The sequence below is a fragment of the Diplotaxodon limnothrissa genome, linkage group LG1 (assembly GCF_057381915.1).
Source record: "Diplotaxodon limnothrissa isolate DT_005_m linkage group LG1, D_limnothrissa_male_GT1.1, whole genome shotgun sequence".
Lineage (NCBI taxonomy): Eukaryota > Metazoa > Chordata > Actinopteri > Cichliformes > Cichlidae > Diplotaxodon > Diplotaxodon limnothrissa.
In genome coordinates, this window is record NC_140596.1 from 12,952,284 (window position 1) to 12,973,249 (window position 20,966).

The 20,966-nt window shown below is 40.8% G+C and overlaps 1 protein-coding gene across 1 annotated transcript in view; it reads right to left on the reverse strand.

Annotated features, from left to right (window-relative positions):
* Positions 1 to 8,534, reverse strand: part of sema4bb (sema domain, immunoglobulin domain (Ig), transmembrane domain (TM) and short cytoplasmic domain, (semaphorin) 4Bb) — a 49,206-nt gene extending 40,672 nt beyond the window's left edge. Inside the window, exon 1 of the mRNA XM_085352926.1 lies at positions 8,363 to 8,534. The gene's annotated coding sequence lies outside the window, so the exon portion shown is untranslated. The remainder of the gene's footprint in view (positions 1 to 8,362) is intronic.
* Between the last annotated feature and the right edge of the window lie 12,432 nt (positions 8,535 to 20,966).

Genomic DNA, 20,966 nt, shown 5'->3' on the forward strand with positions numbered 1-20,966 from the left:
TAAATAAATCACGACTGGGTTAAAAATAAACCATAAGCACCCCGTGCAGCAGTTGAGACAGCACCAATTGTTTGCTAAGCTGGCAGAGCACATAGTGAATTCATCATCACAGTGACTCTGTGAGTTTACATGACGGTTAAGCATGAGTCAGCATGTCTGGATGAGGGAGCTCAGGGATAAAGATGTCAGACAACAGAGATGTGTAGACAACTGCGATGATGTCATTAATTGCAAACTCGCATGTAGATATCACTCTTAAGCTACAATTACTTTTTATTAAAAACAAAAAGAAAAAAGAGAGACAAGCGTATTATCCTACGCAAATTCAACCCATCTCAAAAAGGGTTCTGATCATCACCATGCTGATAACATACTCAAACGAGGTGGACTTTTAAAAACAGGAAGTCCACACTCAAATTTGGCTAAAATCTTGAGTGCCTCTACAGTAGTGCTAAATTGGCTTCTTTCTTTCCTAGCTACTTCTATCAGAGAAATCTTCAGGATATCCTCTCTCAGAAGCCTTTGAGTGGTTTATATATGGACAACCTCCTCATAACTCAACAATGCAGGCTTTGAAAAAAAACAAAAAAAAAAAAAAAAAAAAAAAACAAAGAAAAAAAACATTTTTCCATCAAAATATTTTTGTCTTTGCTTCTTGAAAGGAACTTCCTCTAGATCAGGGAATTGAAAGTGGACTGAAAGTAAATATTCTCAAAAGCATAAAGTAATAAAATATAAATACAAAAGTGCATCAATGAAGGCCATCAATAAGCAGGCTTCCTCTCTGCTTTCACTTATTTATTCAACAGAAGATAAAAGAGAAAAAGAAAAACATGAACACAAAATGTTCTACTGCCTCTCCAATATCATTTCTACCCTGCAGGTAATGTGAATTTTTTTCTTGGCTCTGAAACCAAATGGAGACCTCGGTGTCTGCACACAGAAGAGATTTTAACCTGGAATGAAATGAAAACCTTTATGCATGCTCCAACGTTTTGGTCTTTAATATGGAGCAGCTGTGAACTGGGAATCCTGGTGCCTAAAGGCAAACTTCCTCTGAAAGAGCCAAATTTGTACAAACGGTTCAAAAATCAGATATGACTGCTTATCAGGACCTGTTCATTTACTATAACTTTTTCCATTTTCTTTATGCAAATATCCACAAATGGTCGACATCCATCTCGAAAAATTGCTTCACAGATTTCAGACCAAGCAGTTTGATACAAACACAAAGTTTGAAAAAGCAAAGAAGAGGGAAATCTAAGAAGCAATACTGACTTGTGAGCTGTAATCCACTACCTGTGCCCTGTACTGGGAATCATCAGACACTAATGTGGAACTCTCTGAGAACTGAAACTCAATTAAGTACTCAATTACTTATTCATATGTGTGATCCCAGACTGATACAAGGAAGATGACTTTTCCCTGCATGAGTTATTAATTATTCACAGAATCATCTTTGTGTTGATGACTGGCTGTAATGCATCCTGCTGTGGTATCTCCCTTCTGGATTCAGATACAAAAGGATTTTTAATGACTTTCAAATGATAAAATTACTGGAAAAACTAAGCAAATTAGGCATTCGCTGTGAAGAAAATTTGCCTGTGACCAAACAGCAAGTCCTGGTCTTCAGTTCATAACCCAGTCACTTTCAATAAACCCCCAAATACTCACTCACTCATGGTTCAAACTGCCACTGCATAGAAATGAATTTAGATCAAAGCTCCTTTTCAGCGTAGCAGACACAAAGCGGACTTACTGAAAGCGCAACATACTACTTCTCCGATAAATCCAAATGTCCACAATTTTTTAATCTGCTTTGACAATTAACACACAGAGGCAATGAGTTCAGCAAAATCCTACCCATAATAAATTATAAATGACAGCATTAATAAGACTAGTAAGCATTTATGACAGACATCTCTTGTTCGAGGTAAAGAGTAGTACCAATGTATCTGACAGTTTATGACCAAGAAGGCATGTATAGATCGCCGGTTATTTGTAAAAGAATCTAACCAGGAACAACTTTAAAACCATCGAGTCTTGATATTCATGTCATGTTAACCATTTAAACATTGTTGCAACAGTCCCCGATCGTATCCGCCTCCCCCACTGTGCTCCACCCCGCATACAAAGGAAATGCTTGGAGGCATTTACCTGGCTTCCTTGCTAGATACCAATCTGATCTAGTTTCAGCAGGATGGCTCAACATAAGTGTTGTCCATGAAGGTCTCCCCCGACTACCAATCTCATGGCATAAGAAACCACAGAAAACCTGCAAGAGGCTCCAGGTCAGCATCCAGGCACTTAAAAGATCTTTTGGTGTGTTTTTCATCTTTAGTTTTGCTCCACGCTCTGCACAGCTTCAACCTACCTAAGAGCATTTCAGATGTGAAGCACCTGGTCTACCAATAGCAAACACAAAACAAAACTTTTTTTTAAAGCGATGCAGAGCAGAAACCTGCTTTTTTGGATGCATCTGGTGAAACTGCAAGCTTTGTCTTTAGTGTATGTAAAGAACTCCAGAAGTCAAGCGACGCAACCATGCCTGATGTATTCCCCACAGTAAAATGTCCCTAAACAGGTTGTTTTAAAGTAGTAACAGCTACCAGAGAACTGAAGCAGTGTTCCAGTGTAACATGATTGGTTGGTGTTCGTTTGAATCTTATACATGCACTCAGCAGTTCATCCAGTTCTATGTGCCACACCTTCTTCTCATATGTTAATCAGGTACCAGGCTGAGTACTGAATGTGCCTTAATTGGCTTTGCATGACCTTAAGCTACCAGCGAGATGTGTGCTAATTGTTTAACTACAGTACGTGCTCCGTTTCCATGATCCCATCACGTCTGTGCGTCAGAGTCAAAGGCATTCATTGAAATGCAGGAACCCAGTGATTTTACATCCCTGAGTGGCATCTATGAGGCTACTTACTGGAATTGTCTTTCTGTGACATTTATTCCAACATGCTACAGCCACAAAGTGTTGAAATTACACCATGATGTGACAACGCTTCAAGTCTGATCCAAAGCTAGAATTGGCTCTGAGGAATATTCAAACCCCCTTTTTACATTAGTCTACATACTGCTCAGCTTTGCCATGCAGGAAGTGGCAATTATCATTTCAAACGAGTGAGTGAAGCAGAACTGGCAGAGGAGATAAGTGCTTAAAGGAGAGTAAGGGTCACCTTATTCCCTCTGATACAGACTTGCCCTTCCCTGAAATTATTCAAGCTTGACGGGGAACGGTGGGAGATCAGTTCTTGAAAAACTTGCAAAGCGTCAGTAATGAGCCGTGCGTCAGTCAGAGCGCAGTGTGATAGGAGGCATAATTTCTCTCTCTTGACACAGTCCCAATACAGAAACTACAGAAAAATTTGGAGACATGGAGCTCTTATGATGATAAAAATTGAATAGCAATTTTCCCCCTTCAGTCCACTAAACTACAAAGTGTTTATTGTGTGCTTCTGTGTTGAAAAGCTCACCACACTTTACCCTAATGACCCATTTAGACTAATATGGTGTGCTGATTAATCAGGAAATCCTCACGATTACAGACTAACAGTGTGGCCTGGAAGACTGAACCACAAAAACAGAGAAAGAATTTTACGTTCCTACTTGCTTGGGGCTCTTGACTGCTTAGTTGACAGAACCAAGTTTAATGATTGTCCGAAAACATTAGCAGTGAGGGGAAAAATCCTTTCAATTGTTTTCCAGTGCCTGTGGCCTCCCTCTGATTTTGCAGCCCAGATATGTGAGGCACACTGGTGCTGTGAAAGTTGCCCATGGCCACGACGGACCACAGCATCTTATTCATCTGCTGGGTCGATGACGATGTCAGGCAAGACTGTGAACAAACTCTGTGGTGTCACAAAGGAGAGTTGAAAGTTTAGAGTCATGCAATTGCACAACAGAGGCCTTTCTGAGGTCTGGACCATGCTGTATTAGCATCACAGTTCATCTGCTAATTACACCATCAAATCCAAAGGATTGGCTATCCATACTGGGCTATTCATCTCATGACTTACACGTCAAAGTGGTGGTGGGGGAGTGCGGTGCACGATTAATCCCCGTAGTTAAACCGATGTGAGGACTCATTTCCTTACATGATTTGACAAGCAGAGCAATAGGATTTAAAAGCATATCAGATGACTATATTCTGTTTCAGGCTCCACTTCACCTCGTCAGACCCAAACTCACTTCAGCGTGCTCAGGTAAGAACTTCGATGACCGTGACCAAAAGGCTTGACCACAAAACTGTTCTCATTACTCATTCCAAGCGGAAACATGACACAGTTTGTCCGAGTCATTTGTCAGGTTGGCCGCTTCAAGGCAGTTGGCTGTTGACTCTCAGCAAACATCTGGACTTCAAAAAGAACAACCGAAGCAGTACTGCTTTGTTTACCGTCAGGCGTGAGCTCTGTCTTTGTCTTTGCCAGCAGTTGTAGCCAATAAAGGAAGTAAAAGGTCAACAGTTCTGTCCCTCTGGGCAACGGTCCTACTGATAATAGTGGAGACTTGGAACAAATAAGGGAATGATATCATAATGCATTTGGAGTTCAATAATCATTTATAGGGAAATAATTGGAAACGATCTAAAAGACTGCTAACAAAATGGCAAAATCAATTCTTAATTAAAGAGTGTACAAAAATTGCTTGGCTGGGGAGTGAAGGCCTGGGAAAAAAATAAATAAAATCCTGACATCATTAATATTTTCTTTAGCCTCAATTTAGTCATTGGACTTACTGCAACAACCTCCCTCTGCCTTTCACAAGGCTACTACTACAATAATAATGATCATTATAACGCCATTTAATACCACTCAAAACAAAATTAAAACTCCTGAATATCTTAATTTAACAACAGCAAAGCCCTGTACAGCACATTAAGATAACGTTTATAATCATAAAAGAACTAGTAGGCCAATTTGTTTAACTTTTCACTTAAAGTGAATTTATTGAGCACCATCTGCCAAATTCTGCCCATTATGGTACAAAAAGCATGTCAGATTTTCTTTCTGTTTGGAAACATTAATCTGAGAAATACTGCACATATTTTAAATCCAGCACTGTTTACATTAGTTGATGTTTCTTTATGCTCCTCCATGTTTACTGCCTTTGCTGCACTGCTGTATGTGTTTGTGTGTAACCACCACCTGTTGAAACAAGAGGCCTGTACACAACAGAAGGATCTTCTGTTATCCTGATAACTTCATGGTTAACCTTGGCTTTCTGTTCCACGAAGGGGGTCCATTTCCTACTGGAGTATATCGATATAGCAAGCAGTAAGCATGTGTCGTTGCTGGGTTTCAAAAATGGCGGTTTTAACTTTTGTGAACAAGACGCTCTCATGACTCATGGAATGATGCTACTGACCAGTCAATCGGTGGCATGCAGACCGAAGACGCCACATTTTAGTACCTGTTTGGATCACTTGGAACACCGGGGGAGCAGGTACTGAAAAAAAGTATTTGGTATCAGGTGCTATGACCTCATGGAAAACCCTGAAAACCATGGCAAACCGTGCCAGTTTCCTGTGAGGGGGAAAAAAAGAAGCAAGAATCCAAACACGGGAAATAAAACAAAAACAGCTTATACAAAGAAAAACAAAACAAAATGGTACAATTCCCCTCCTCCTATTGTGCCACTTTACACCTACCAATACCGGTCATAAAGGTCCTCACATAAAGGAGTTTTCTTCCTTATTGAGTGCACAGCACTTTTTCATTATTTAGGAAAAGGCGAGGTTTAAATAACCTAATAATATGGGTCTCTGGTAATTTACTATATAAATAAATACTGGATCTCAGCATTCCAGGCACATCGTAAGTCTGTTTTCCATTACAAAGTCACTGTTTATATTTTTCTCCACACTTCTTTCAAAATAAGAGAAGAAAAATGCAGAAGACGTTCATTTGTCTCTGGAGGAGAGCTCCACGTTACATAACATGTTTCCATTCAAAGACAGCTACCTTAGTTAAACCCTCGTGGAAGTCAGAGAGCACTTCTGATGAACTTGTCAGACAGATGCAGCCAAGTGGTATAAACCGTCCTTCAAAATAAACCTGAGTAGCTCGACATGTATTATCCAACATGTTTTTGCAATTCTGCCCCCAAACAGAGTTCAACAGGGGTCTGCAACTGCTCAGTTTTATAACAGCAGTCTGACTTGAATTAGTGAAATGCAGATAGAACACATGTTTTTACCATCAAAACCAGATTTGTTTATGAAAGCAATGCCAGAGTATAAAGCAGCAATAAATGAAGAAAATCCAATGTGCTGAAGAATTTCTGGCTCATCAGAAAAAGCCTCAGAAGTGTCACCTGCATTCATAGTCTTCTTTTGACCCAACATTGAATACCCCTGCAGGGCCTGGCCAGCCTTTCTACACGACCTGCAGGTCACACTGAATATGAATGGCCTTGCAAATGGCAGGCGAAGCTATGCAAGGACACAGCGATAAAGTCAGCAAAAAGGTCTAGAGCCAAGTTTTAGTGAATGCAAATGTGAACCATTAAAAAGAAATGTGAACTTATCACCAATGTGCAAAAGCACAGTGTGACTTTTCACAGTTTGTGTAGCATTAACACTGAAAGAATTCTCACAAATTCCTCAAAGGGAGGTGCTGTTACTGCCAAATGTTTACGTGGCAAAACATCAGCAAAGCAAACCATGCACATTAAACAAATTTATGTTTAGGACAGAGAAACTCTTTTCTGTCTTCTGCACAAACTTAACTGGGCTGATGAAAAGGCAGCAATGGCTGGCTTAACGTCTGCCCTGTCGCTGGGTGCGATCTGGCTTCGGCCCAGCAAAATGACTGTGTTCCCACATCTGGGGCCTCTCAACACGCAAGTTCCCATCAGTTTGCCCTGAACAAATCGAATCCCTCTAGTCATGATATGGAACATCACTAACCTTCTGAGGGTTAAAAGCAACAGAGTGTCTCCTCTCCTGGGTCTCCACTTGCCCTCCCACTCGTTTACCACAACCTCTCCACATGCTGACCATTCCTCTGAAGTTGTTATAGTGGGTGGAGTGCTGGGTGGAGAGTGTGTGTGTGTGTGTTTTGATTGTTTAAACGTGTGGGTGGGGGTCTGCTTATGCATGAGTGTCTATGCGTTTCAGAGTAAGACACAGAGGATAAGATGGGAAGCACACATTATGATGCTGCTGCATGTGCTCCTAGAGGGAACGTTTCTTCAGTTTGTTTACAGTATAAACGCTAGAGCCCATCAGTGTTAGCTCTTGATACAATATCACACAGAGACGAAGAACAGCACAGCCCTGAAGGGAAAACTGCTCCACTGGTCATTTACAGTCTTACTCTGGTAAATCATATCAGTAATATCTAAACTCTGAAAGTCGTTTGCTCTCACATGCATCATAACCACCAGATCTGATCCAGCAGTTCAGGATAAATTTAAAAAAAAAAAACGCCTTTTCTAAGAAATCCCTACCAAAAACAGAGGAAATGGGATGCTTTATCTGCGGTCAAACGGTGTCTGGTTCATAGAAATGCAAAGTGATACAGGAGGTATGTCAACACAGTCTCCAACATGCCAAAGGAGATAAGAGGAGGTGGCTATTTGGAAGAGAATAACAGGAAAGGTGTCATTAAGCAAGTGTAAAACCGGACAGAATCTACTCCAAAACGACTCCACGTGGTATTTACAGAAATGAGTGACTGATCGAGACTTAGAAGCAACACTTTTCGCCCGATGTTTGGTGAAAACAAAGCAGAATCAGGTCATCAGAACGGTTTCTGGTTCGTTGTTTTATTGGGTTAAATGGAAATAGCAGCTGTTTACCCACATGTGCGACAGAAAACACAAGAGGCCAAGTCCAGCGGCTCTCTCCACACCTACATACAACATACTTCTTTTACAACAATCCGAAAAACCCCTTTCTAAAGCTGCAATGCAAAGAATTCTATTTTTTTTTATCAAAAGTAATTAATATTTGGAGCATTCTCTTTAGGAATGAACAGGGAAAATGTGCAGGGCATGAATCAGCACTGTGATGAGCAACAAAAAATGTAAACTCCAAGTAGAAAAACATGCAAACTAATTTTTAAAGCGACAGAAATAATAATAACAATAATAATTAAAATGCAACAGTAACCTACACCATTACATTAAAAATCCCAGTTGCCTTTAAGGACCCCATCTTACAATAAACTACTTAAACTAAACAATTAAAATTCACACTTGTGTCCCGGACCACAAATGTCCGCAAAGATTTTTTTCCTCTAATAAAACATTAAAAAACTGTTTCCCCCTGCCTCTCATTTCTTTTCCTTAAAGGTGTTTAAAGTGGAGACAGGCAACAAAAAGTACGAGGAAGGCACAAAAAGACCTTACCATCCACGAGCTGCAGTGTAAAGACCTCGGTTACAGCTGAAATCTTCACGGTCACCGGAACAACTGTCGAAATCGATGTATCTTCTAAATCCGCAGTAAAGTGCGCTTTAACGCGTAGGTTATTGAGTCCATTAACTCGTCCGTGAGGCGAAGTCCATCCTCAGTGCGTGTGAAGACGAGCCTCCTCTACTACAAACTAAAGGCTGGTCGCTTTCATGCATCCAAACTTTAGCTCCTCCCACAGCACACGCACACTGCCTGCAACCATTGAGTGCTCAGCAGGAGTCTGCAGCACACATGTGCGATCACCTCCGGTGAAACAAAGGGAGAAAGATGTCAGAGGCGTTACAGCCGCCCCCGCGATCATGTAGTTTACAATTACTACGGGAAAAAATTAATATTTACGTGTAATGCAACAAAATCTTACTATAAAGAGCTGGATTATTCGTTGCCAAACGCGGAAAAAGTTCTATCGACAGTTTAATGTATATTGTATATACACATATTGTAAGTACCGGTATTAAGATATTTTTGGAGTGAGACATGACATAAGGACTTAAAGGCAAGTCCAAACCATCAAAACATCCGTGGAGTTAAAAAAGGAATAATTACAAAATTCCCAGCAAAAACAAAACAAAAACCAAGGTAGTGTATGAACTGAATGGGGGGTGGACCACTTGATTAACACTTTGGAGGAACTGAAAATTGAGCTATGGCTCACGTCTAAATAAAAGTATATTGAATTTATTTTCTACTATAAGGCTTAAGAGAAATGGAAGAGAGAAGAACCTCCGTTACAGATGTCTTTGTGGAAAGAAAGTTTTCCTGCTCTGCTGTGTTGGGTATCAGCGTTTCTCTTCTCAGGGCAACCCTGAAGCCATCAAACAATGAGTGACAACTGAGAGGGTCCGCCACAAAGAGAATTACAGGGGATTATGTACAAAGGCAAAGACCTGAGCACAACAAGACTCAGCCATTCATGTAATCTCTTTTTGCAGCAAGAAAGGGGTAAAAAGAACCTTGGACTCCACTCATCAAATTTTCCTCTAAGGCTCTAAAACAACAGACAGCGTGTTTGTCCCTTCTGCTGCACACAGGATATCCAATCAAAATGATCGCTAAGGAGCAGGGACATAAATTAAACTCATGCACAGCACACCACCACCATTCATGCCCGTAGGGAGGAAGATAACATTAATAATTAGTCTCCAGTGCCTTGCTTTCAGTGACATGTGGCTATGTGAGAATTTGTCAGATTTCTTGAGTGTTAACACAAAGAAATGTGATGGAGAGTGCTCCAGGCTGCATCCGATAGCTCAGCACGACACAGTCCTGACACTTTATCCTCCAAATGTTGTCAATCTCTGACTGGTTTTGCGTGACTGTGCCACAGATAAAGGAGAGGCCAGTGACCCCTCAGCATAAGCAGACATACACACACACTCACACACAGAGGAATAACTGCAAGCGAGGGTTGAATCACTGATACAAGCCCATTTTCTCTTTGGCTTTCTGTCTGTCTCTCTTTTGCTTTTTGGCTGTACAGATGTCTCTTTCTATCGTATGGTTTCTGATAGACGCACAACGAATCAAAGTTGTTCTTCTTTATCTGCTGAGACCTTAGTAATCCCTCAAATTCAAACAAGGATTACTAGTGAGAAGATTAACATCTTTCAACTCGTGCAAAAGTCAGGCTGGAAACAACAGGAGGTGGCCATACCACTCAGCAGTGCGAATTTCTCTAAAACAGGCAGAATTTAGTTTTCTCTTTTCACTCTTATATCACTGATGGCAAGAAAATCTGTTACCTACTTCTGTGAAAACATACATATATCTAACAATCAAGAGAGAAAATTAGTCTCTACTTTCTACTGGCAAAAACAGAAAAAATTACAGTACCAAGGAGTCCTCACATTTTGGTACTCACAAACAGAAAATGCAGCAACAAGATGCTGAAGCTGAGTAGCTCTGCAGCTTCGAGTAAACCACTTTGATATGATTATAGCCTTCTGGTAATGACCATACTGGAGTCTATTTGAAGCAGTTTACACTTTGCACAAATTACTTCTGACTTTGACAAAAGCCCAGTTGTTGATCACATCACCCTTAATCTACTGCTGCGCTCAAATAATATCCCCTTGTGGTGGCACGCGAACTTGAACACAGGGAGCATACAGCAGCTATTCATATTAAGGTCACGGCCACCGTGGAGCTTTTATTGGGGTTAAGTAAATGACAGACAGTCAGTTGTGGATTTTCACCCAGTGTTTTGTGGATTTACTCACCAAACAAAATCTCTAAGTAGTGCAGCTCACATTAAAGCCAAGCTTGTGTCAGTGAGTTTATTAGATATTTTCGTTGATAAATATATTTAATACAGCTACCTGTGGAGGCAGGGGAAAGAAACTGTTTTGTTTTTAAATATAGTCACAAGAGCAGTAGCATACTGGATTCACTGCAATTTAATTTGTACAGAAATTCATGGAAAACTTGCAACCATCAGCTAAATCGAGACTGTCTGATGACTTAGCATTTGTGCGTAACAGCCAATGTCTCAATGCTTCAGGCACAGCCAGGGACTGTATAATAGATGAAAAGCCTCTGGGTCTGAAAAGTCTGGAGTCTTTCTAGTGGTCAGCAGGGGGCGACTCCTCTGATTCCAAATAATCAGGTTGAATGGAAATGATGGAACGCCAATATTCCATCCCAGTTAACCATTCCTAAAAAGTTCATGGTCTTCAAGTGTTTCACACATTAAATTGTCCTCCATTTCTCAGTTAGAGAAAACTTGATCAGCTTTTGATTGTACAAAAAAGACACCCAGGAGTTGGCTGTTCAGTTTTTCCAGTTATTATTTTACCATGGTCGCATCAGGTTTCACCAAGCTTGTAACGTTCAAATGCCCAACCCAGGTAACTGCATTCATCTTTTGTATGAATGGGTGAAGCCGGTGGATATCCAAGCCAGTGTGCTGCTCATTGTTTCCAAACAGATACATTTAACAAGCTAACAAAAGCTCAGCCTTTGTCAGATAATAGCCAATAACATATTGAGATGGCATTTCACCAAATCTCCCCGGCTTTGCTCTCCACACATACAGTTTACATGCACGCAACTAAAGATATCACTGCTGTGCCTATGTATATAAAAATAGCAGTATAGCTGTAGTAGCTGCTAGCTGGCTGTAAACTTGCAGTATTCTTGGTAAAATGATGAAAGATTTTGTGACACTAGCTATAAGGTACACACTTTATAAGAGTAGGGAGCAGATGGAAGACTGCCTGGAGAAGTGGAGGCAAGCTCTGGAGAGAAGAGAAATGAAGAGGAATGGAAGTCGGCAGAAGCAAGACAGAATACAGGAGGACGTGTGTCCGAATGGGAGGGAGGCAGGTAGAAATGTGAGGGTGCAAGGAGAAGAGGCAGTGCAGGTGGATGGGTTTAACTACTCGGGAGGAAGGGGTCAACCATCCAGACCAATGAACCGTGCATGAGAGAGGTGAAGAATAGAGTGCAGGCAGGATGGAGCAGGTGGAGACAAGTATCAAGGGTGATTGGTGACGGAAGGACAGCAGCAAGAATGAAAGGTAAGATTTATGAGACAGTTGTGAGACCTAAGATAAGATGTATGGTTTGGAGACAGGGGGCAGAGCTGGATGTGGCAGAGTTGAAAATGTTAAGATTTTGGTTAGGAGTGAGCAGAAGATGTAGGATTAGAAATTAATATATCAGAGGTGTAGCTTGGGTCGAGTGGTTTGGAGACAAAGTAAAGGGAGCCGCTGAAAGAAGAAGAATATACATGGCTAGGGGCAAATTAGCTATGTACCATAGCCACACAGTATATGATTTAGCATCTTTTTGTTTAAATAAATGACATCTCTTTGAACTGTACACTTTACAAACAGTATCTCTTAAAGGAAATGGAAATGTGAATTTTTCAGAAGCTTCAAAGTCAAACCGAAGGCCTGCGCTCACCTGTTGGATGCCATGTTAGTGGGAACTATCCAGTCCACATGTTCCTGCACAGCTAACAGCACTAACACTCAACTCCATGTCCTCATCTTGCTGAGCTCTAACAGACCCCAAAATACCCCCACATTTCATTCAACCGCTCTTTAAACTGATGATTGATGACTGTTGATGAGAGCACTCAGATCTGAAAGGTTCCAATTTGCTTCTTCTATAAATGACCCTGAGATGTGTTGTTTTGACACTTTCGTCATATATCAGAGATAGTGATAATGTGAGGTTTTGTACCCGTAAGCAAGGGGAAAAAGCTGCTTGCTGTCTCCATGTTTTTCTTCCTTTTGGATATTCTTTCTTTCTCACATGAATTAATATTTCTGAGACCAAACGTTTGTTTGTTAGCGATGAGAGACCATTCTCATACCTAAATTTTCCACATGGTATAAGGACCCCGAACCAAAATCACTTGCCATAATCTATATAACAAAAAAAAAAGCAAAATAGCTAAAATAAAAATTGTTAGTTTTTGCCAGATTTTTTGTTTTATGGTGACCCACTTTGCAGATAAGAGCATTTAAATAGTATGACTCAGGAGCTTGGCAACTTTGCGCAAGCTAAAGGCTAACACTGGCTTATAAACGTTTTCACGCTGTCAGTGTTAACCTGTTTATAATGTTAGCGATCTTACTTTAGTGTGCGTGTTTGCATGCTATCAGAAAACAGACAGCCTGATGACTAAATGCACATTTAAATACAGCTGGTCTTTAAGAGCGTAGCCACAAGCGGTTTGCTTAGCTTTATGTAGCCTGCCATATTTGTGGTGTTGGTCCCTTTTGCACCCCTCCACAATCGAACACACGGACGTGTTTATGGTGACAGGAAAGATAATTAAACATGAGATGCAAATCGTGCCATCAGCTATAATTGGCTTGTCCTTTCATTCCATACATGTTCAATTATCTCAGAGTGAGGTATTGGTTCATCCGAATAATTAAAGCTTAGAGATTTACCAGCTAGCTTTGTCACCTTAAGAATGAAGGTCTGAAACAAACAACCTTCATATCAAGGTAAATTTCACAAAATAAAGCCCCCAAATAATGTGAAAATGTAAAGTCAGCAAAGTAAGCAGCCTATCTACGGATTCACGTTATGACATTTCTGCTCCAGAGGTCAGTAAACAACAGAAAAATTATACACAAACACAGAGAAAGCCAAAGAAAGGCAGATGAAAAGAGTGAGGCAAGTGGTAAAGATTTCAAAATGGACTCAAACTCTTGATGCTACGAGCCCATACTGGAGCCAGCTGGACTGTTTGGGTACCTTTTTATTCACTAATGAAATAGAAGCAATATCTGTCTGACAGGTTCAGAAGCAGGAATGACATGAGGTGATAATATGAATTCTGTAGGATGTTATGAGATTAATGCTGCTTAATGTGGTTTGTTTTTCCCCTGAGGGCTGGAGGGAAGTGATGTCACTCACGGTGTGTGTGTTTGCTCAGTCTTCTTTGTCTGGCTCTTTCTTCGTGATTTTGAAGCTGGTGCCGCAGCAGGAGGGCATAGGTGAAGGTCCTGCACAGCTGCAAAGCGGAAAGGGGGAGGGTGGTGGAAGAAAGCCTCCAGGCAAAGAGAAGGAATGAATAAGTTTTGGATTTTTTAAATGAATTTTCCAGCACAAATAATGATTACAAAAATGAGATTAAGTATGGTATGTCATTAAAGTGCAATACCATTAAAAATTATAAAATAGCTTTTTTGGGGGGGGCAAATTTTTGTGATTCCTCTCTGGAATTAAAGAGCAGAAAATCAAAACTTGGAGCTGCAGTGTTTTCTGTGAAGCTCTGTGGAGGTTTGAGGAATGTGAAGAAAAACAGCTCATTGAAAACAGAATGAAATTTCAGTCAGCTGCTTGGACGGCAAAGATCTAAGCAATCCAGGCAAGTTTTCAGGCTGTTTAGTTTTTAAAAAAGTGAAAATGTTAAACAAGGATCATCCTCTATATTTTGCTTTCATTGCAGCTTTCTGTTCTGTGTTTAGTCTGTGCTGAACCACTGCACAGTGCCAGGTAACATTACGCTTTAGACTATGTCATTTTGCAGACCCACAGTCCCCCTAATTACCAATAGGGTTAGATTACAGACAAGTCTGAAAGTTTGTTTTTAATTTGTTGAAATTCTGTTAGTGAAATCCCGTATGTGTGGCATTTGCTAGACAGTTTAAGTTTGCTTCGATATTACTGTACAGTAAGAAAGTTTCCACTTTAGAATGGAAGAACCAGAGCAGCTGTCATGTTTTTTTTCTCCCTATAACTAGGCCCCGCATCATCACATGTTTTATTCTCAGAAATATTTGTGGTGCCCCTGTTCAGAGCAAATGGAAAAAAGACAATTGAGCACTTTGGAAAAATAAAGAGAAATAAACAGTTTACGTAGAGGCCCGTGTTTAGATTGTGCTGCAGAGGCTAACACAGTCTGCACTACAAATGTAAGAACTATGTGAATCATTTTCTTGCTTTAATTAGAATCCAAATTGGTTATACCGTTGGAAGAGTCAATGAACTATTGACTGAATTGATCTTTTTAATTTGCTAGTTCATCAATACTTTACATTGAGTTAGCATGCCTTCATTTTCGCTCCGGCCTGTTGGTTTGACGTCAGTGAGCCCATTGAGGGCAGATGCAAAATTTACCAGTTGAATCAGGCCAGAAATGTTCTGCAACTTCGACTCCACGTTACAGGAAGTAATGCTCCAAAGGCAGAAGTTGTGCCAAAACATGTTAAACAAGAGAACTCTCGCAATCAGAGAAAGATCTAATAATTTAAGAACTCCTTAGGGAGATAATTAAAATGTAAACTCTCTGCCAAATTGAATAAGTGCAGCATGGCTGCAATCTCAGCTCCTGGTCTTCCTTTTAAAGGCTTTAGGAGACTGGAGAGACACAGCGTCTCTTGCTGTCTGTAATGAGATTCAAACAGTAAGAAATTTAGTATTAGTATTTAGTATTTATTTATTTATTGTCATTGTCAAGAACAATGAAATTGCGTTTGGGGCTTCCATACAACCCAAAAAACCCCCCAAGTGTACATATTTAACCCAGTGTGACTCCAATGCAATAAGACAATCCTTAGCAATCAATAAACTATCTTAGTATGACCACAAACTAACCTTTCAAGCACCAAAATAGTGCTTCACTGGCCAATAGGAACCAGCTCTGCACACTTTCTTATTGCCTAGTGGTTTATTTGGTTTGTTTTTTTTTGCTGGACCATCATTTTAATTACTTTTCATTTATGCCTACAGAGGCTATGTCAGAGTTAAACAGCCTCGAGGAGGAGCTTTTTCATGTGCTAATCTTCGATTAAAAAACCCACCAATATATTTGCACACTGTTCCACGAGGGACTGTGGAGATTCTGATTAAGGTCAGCTGACGTTGGAAATATCTTGGATGAGTTTCTTCTTTTCCATGTGGTCATAACTGCAATCACAATAAATGCAGAGGGAGCTGAAAGGCATAGCAAAGCTAATTTGTTTGTTGGCTAATTGAAGAACGGCATGCAGATTATTGAGCTTGGAAAATATATTGTTTGGTTTACAGCTAGTGAGCTGGTGGCATTTGATGGATAACACTTCCCTCCAGATTTTCTAGATATTTGTTTTGAAATATGGATCCCATCATTGTACTACCAACTAAAAAGAATGAAGACAGTCAAAAAGGAACCATCATTTATAGTGAAATGGAACAAAAATGAATCATGTCTGGCTTTTTTAGCCCACTACGTGTAACGCTGAAATGGAAACACATCTGGATGAATTAGTTATGAGAGTGCCCACATGTGAACTCGCCCAGCCCTATAAAATATTAACATTTCAACACACTAGATTTATAAGGTAAGGTTGCAGTGCAATACAACACAGAATAGGAACTAGTCAAACTTGACTAAAGAAGAAAAATGCACCAGTGATTTTCATTTCACTCAGTTCCATTATCATCAGTGTGTCATTTAGCAGTCAAAAGCCTTGGCAATAATAGAATTACTATTCCTATTAGACTCAGTGTCATTGAGCTTCACAGTGAAAGAGTCTAGTGCACATAATAGGAAAGGATAAGACAGTGAGAGCATTGCAAGTCTCTAAATGTCAGAGGTGCTCAAGTTCACACCACATGAACACACCCAGTTTTGTCAGCAACACAAGCAAAACAGTCTATGTAAATAATAACACTTTACTTTTATTGTAGCCAGTGTAGCTAGCACTAATAAGAACAAAATAAACCTAACCCAGTACCAGATTTGCATTTACATTCAAACCGCTTTTTTCCTCTCCTTTGTTATCTCAAACCAGGTGACTGACAATTCTCACAGAGGAAATCACATCACACACACAACACCCTGGAGCATATTTAGGTTTCCTAATCCAGGCTGCACATACACACATATGCACACAAATTTCTCACCTCTCTGAGAGCTGACGTCCACATGCACCTCACTACGGCTTCAAGCACCTTACTAGGATACACACGCAACATGCTGAGACCCTGACCAAATACAATCTATTGCCATGGCACCCGGTGAGAGGTGACCGGTATCTGTAGTAGCTGAGCAGCCTCACAGCACTTCATTACTCCAAGCACAAACTCAGCTGCGAGCGTCTCCTCCAGGTTGCAGTGGCAGCAAAGCCTCCCGGTGTTTGTCCGTCACTCTCTGCAGAACAAAACACCGTCCCTCCATCCTTTTGTCTTATTGTCAACCACAATCGCCGGCTGTCATGCGAGAAAGGGACTCACCGTGCTTGCCCCCCACTGTGGAAGAACAGGAGTCAGGTGGAGCAGCAGAGGCTGCAGCGACGGAGGAATCCCCCTGGTACTGTATGTGTAAGAGTGTGTGTGAGAGGGAGCATGGAAGTGTGTGTGTGTGTGTGTGTATGTGTGCATGTGTGTGAGTGTGTGTATGTGTGTGTGCGCGTATGCAGGGAGTCAGAGCTGATCCAGCAGATGCAGGCGGGAGCCACCAATAGAATAAGGAAGAGGGAGAGGAGTGTGTGAGAGGAGAGAGAGGGAAAGACAGCAGAGGAGGGGTCTGGTAGCATTACATCATAGACTAGGGAATGGTAGGTTTGCAGGGGGTGGACTACGGGTGGGGGAAGGTGTGTGTGTGTGTCCTTGTGTTTGCGTTCGTGTCTGCATCACCGTATATTCTCCCTCTGCAGCAGACCACACGATGATTAAAGATTGGGTCCATTCTGCATGCAGTGCATTGTCGTCATGGTGCCTGCACCTGTGTGTGTGTGTGTGTGTGTGGTTGTGTACTCATGAGCAGAGCATAAAAAACACCTATAATCAGGAAGGTAGAGTAATCACAAGGACATGAACCACTTTTTGTTTGTAGATTATGGATCCAAACCTCCTGGTGGCTATAAATAAGTGCTCAGCTTACAGCTTTCATGTACAGATGTATCCCAGATGCTCATTTTGCTTTCCTTTTTGTTTCTTACACACTCAAACAGGCACAAAATGACAATCCAGTCTCTTTTCACCATAGGACACACTGTAAGCTAACTAATGGCTGCTATGTCAGTTTGAAAAAGCACTGATGGACACCCTGTTAGGAAGTTACTGACATTTCAGGTGAGTGATTCAAAACACTTTCTGCTTGCTTTGACATAAATGGAAAAGGGAAAAACAACACACACACAAACTTTTCTTGTTACCCTATAGCAGCAGCAGCAATCACCTGTCTTTGTGCAGCGTGCCATCCCTAAAGAGAGACAGAGAGTGAGAAGAGAGGAGAGAAAGAGGGAGTGAAAAGGAAAGGCGTTAGTAGAAAAAAAGAAAACAATGACAGCTCAGGGTCATCCTTGCACCTCTGCTCTGTCTCTAGCAATCTGGCACAAGACAGGCAGAAAACGAGATAGGAAAGGTGCAGGTGGCACAAACACAAAGATAAGGAAGTCTCTTCTTCCAGCTCTCTTCATTAATTTTCACAAGTTGTCGGTGTTGAGCCCTCCAGGCTTTCTGTGACTTATAGCACATTTGTATGTTGCATGCAAATTGAAGTCCCTAAATATTTGCTTAACGTCTCCTCTCCAAAGCAGACGCCACAAAATGTCTTTGCTTGTCCACACATAATATTTGAGACCAGAAGTATAGAGTGTTGGTTAAGTTCTCTAACAGTCATTCTCCATTTCCTCTCTACTGCTCTGTTTATTTCATGTTTCAAAAGCTCACAGAGTTTATTTAAAAAACGTATTTGAAACAACATGTTTCTGAATAGTCTTTTTCTTTGACAGAGGAAATTAAATAAAAGTGGCAACATAGATTTTAAACACATTTACCATCCTCTATTTTTGATGCTCTGGTTAACAATAAATGGTAAATGAACTGGATGTTATATAGCGCTTTTCTACTATACCTGAACACTCAAAGCACTTTATAAAACATGCCTCATTGAGTGACTCATTCAAGCACTTTTTTCCATGCTTAAGTGGTTTCTATCTAACCTTCACACTTCAGTGCATGCACTGGAGAGCAACGTGGGGTTAGTATCTTGCCCAAGGATATTTGGCATGCAGACTGGAACAGCCAGGGATCGAACCACGCGAACACTGGTTGCTACACCATTAAAATGTGAATCTGTGAATGAAATGAACCACATGGATTATCTCCTTACAATGCAAGGTTCTGCAAGGAAATTGCATTCATGCGAATGTGACACTCCACCCAGTTAACCAGTGTTGCTGACCAAGCACCCCATCTCTGGCCTGACAGCAGTGCCACCCACTATAGACAATAAATGTTCCAGACCAGTTCAAGGTATTGACCCAGCATCAAAACTCCCCAGATCCCAATCTGATTGAACGTCTGCAGGATGCACATTTCATCATGGCCCCGCCCTGCCTGCAACAGGACCCAAAGGATTAGCTGCCACCAGCTAGACACAGAGGTGGCTATAGCGACATGCACAATATTTGGCAGGTAGTTTTAATGTTCTGGTTGATCTGTATTCATTATGTGTGATACTACAGATCAGGAAACAGGGCTTTGTTTAAAATTTAACAAACGCATTGTGACATGGGTTAATGCAGCACTTGTGCAGTTATCATACCTCAAAGTACAGGGGGAAATCTCTGTGGGGGGAAAAAAACCACCACCAACAACAAAAAAAGAGCTGGAATGATTGATGATTGTTCTCCATTTACAGCATTTCTGGCACGATCGCTGTTGTGCTTTCAGAAGTGCTGCCTCGTGCTTCTCCTGCCAATTTTCTTTTATGAGATATTGGATATTTTCACACTTTTCTTCTTCTAATGATTCTTGCTTGTCTTTCAGTTTAGGGTTGATTTTCACTCTGATCAGTAGCTGTCCAAAGGAAAAGGAAAAACGAAATAAAACAATCTTTATCCTCTCACTATATGCAAAATTTTGTGTGAAATTTTGTTCCTCTTCTCTGAGGATAGCAGTCAAAGCTCATAGTTGTACCATATTAGTTGGCCATTTTCTTGTTTGCAACTTATGGCAGGGGTCACTATGAGGTTTATCTTGTGAGGGGTAATGCTGCATACTTTTTCAGTTCAGCTCAATTAGACCTAGCCCCGTTTCAAGGTCAATTAGGTGCAACAAGAACTTTGCAATGTTTTCACGCAGATCACATTGGCATGTTTAAAGAATGAGACATTCTTCATGTATCCCTCACTCTTTTTTTATTCTGTCTCAACCATCTTATTTGTTGCAAGCTGTTAGATGAGTTGTGACAAAGTGTGAGTGGGGGTGAATGATTTAGTCTAAATGTTCTTATAGCATTTGGATGTCCTAATTTGGCGCCAGGTTATTGTAGGAGTGAAAGTGACATTAACATCTAATTTGTTAACACAGCTATTCAATTCAGATGAGATTCTGAGTTAAATGATGCAATCAGAGAGCAAGAATTGTGATGTCAGAACTCTCGATCAAACACGTACAATTTATGACTATTAAACAGTTGACAGGATCAGCAAAAATCACTTCTGCTTTTGAATACTTTGATTTAGGTGTGATGGCACTCCAGAAGGCCTAAATAAAATAAGACAGCATGAAAAAGTCTATCTTAACCAACTATTGACATAAACACACTAAGCGTAGGCAGCCTGATTAAAACACATTCAGTCCCCAGGGCCTTGCCACATTAAAGAAGAGAAATGAGAGGAGCCTTGATGATGCCCAAGTCTAGACAGGCCAGGAAGAAAAAGTGTTTCCATCAGTCTCAAAAAGATTTTCAGTCTCAGCCAGGCAGGAGCTTTCACCTTACAAAGAGTAAATACACCAGACCCCACATTAAGTGATCAGAAGTTCTTGTTGTCTAGATGAACCTGCATGTCAGTGCCCACTTTGAACTGTTTAGATAAGCGCGATCTGCCTGAAAAAGCAAAAGAAAGATATAAGAAAACAGCCTGGATAAAATCCTGGCTAGAGCGTTGTAGTCCCACCTAGTGCTCCAGGTGCAGCTCTGCCTTGTTCTCCCTTTCCCCCCTTATCTGTGTGAATATAGGCATCTTAGGCTCCTATCTTAGAAAACCTGTTGTAAGGCCTGCCTAATACTTACCTGAATACCTGCTTGAGAGCCTTTCACCTGCAACTGGAAACTTGCCTGCAATTAGGCTCTTAGTTA